Source organism: Kryptolebias marmoratus, linkage group LG12 (genome assembly GCF_001649575.2).
Source record: "Kryptolebias marmoratus isolate JLee-2015 linkage group LG12, ASM164957v2, whole genome shotgun sequence".
Lineage (NCBI taxonomy): Eukaryota > Metazoa > Chordata > Actinopteri > Cyprinodontiformes > Rivulidae > Kryptolebias > Kryptolebias marmoratus.
Genome location: NC_051441.1, coordinates 21,945,309 through 21,946,052, shown reverse-complemented (window position 1 = coordinate 21,946,052; position 744 = coordinate 21,945,309).

Below are 744 nucleotides of genomic sequence, written 5' to 3'. Positions count from 1 at the left end.
TCTCTTTTTATTTACAATCAACATGGAGATTACTTTTCTTGATTGATCAACTTTTTTTTCAGGAAAATCTAAAAATGATTTAAGATCTTAAGCAGATGTCCATAGTTGTCTTTTTTCCCCACCTGCAATCCAAAAACAAACCCATTTTTACCAAGGAAGAGAGAAACTTCTCGACAGTCGGTGCTGATTGTGCTGCAGCACCGACTGTCATCTGGCCCAAACTCAGGTAAAGAGAAGACTAATAACTGCCACAGACAAAGGCTAAGCTGTCCAGGTTACACAATCTCCTGTTAATACCACGCACAACCTGGGGGCATTTCAGTCCAGATCTGGCTGAAGGTGGCTGAATTTGTGTTTTTGCTTTTGAAGCTTAAGGAGACATTTGCAGAGAACAGCCTCTGAAATGTGTCGGGCTTTAAATCCCAGAGAAGTGGTTAATACTGAGCCCTGAGACAAGGCCAAATCCAGCTCCATGCTTCTCCTACGTTAAGTCCATCAGCAGTCACAACTCCACAGAAACAAAGACGAATGCAGACTAACTTCATCGATTAGAAACTAGAAGTGGATGTTCCTATCTGTGTGTTTGTGAGCAAATGTGAAACAAAACTGAGTGAGTGTTACAAAGGAAGGCACCAGATGTAGCATGTGTTGACACCTGCAGGCAGATTAAAACAATCCCTCCCCTCCAGCAGTGGTCAGAGCAGCCATTAAAGCAAAGTGTGTGTGTGTGTGTGTGTGTGGGGG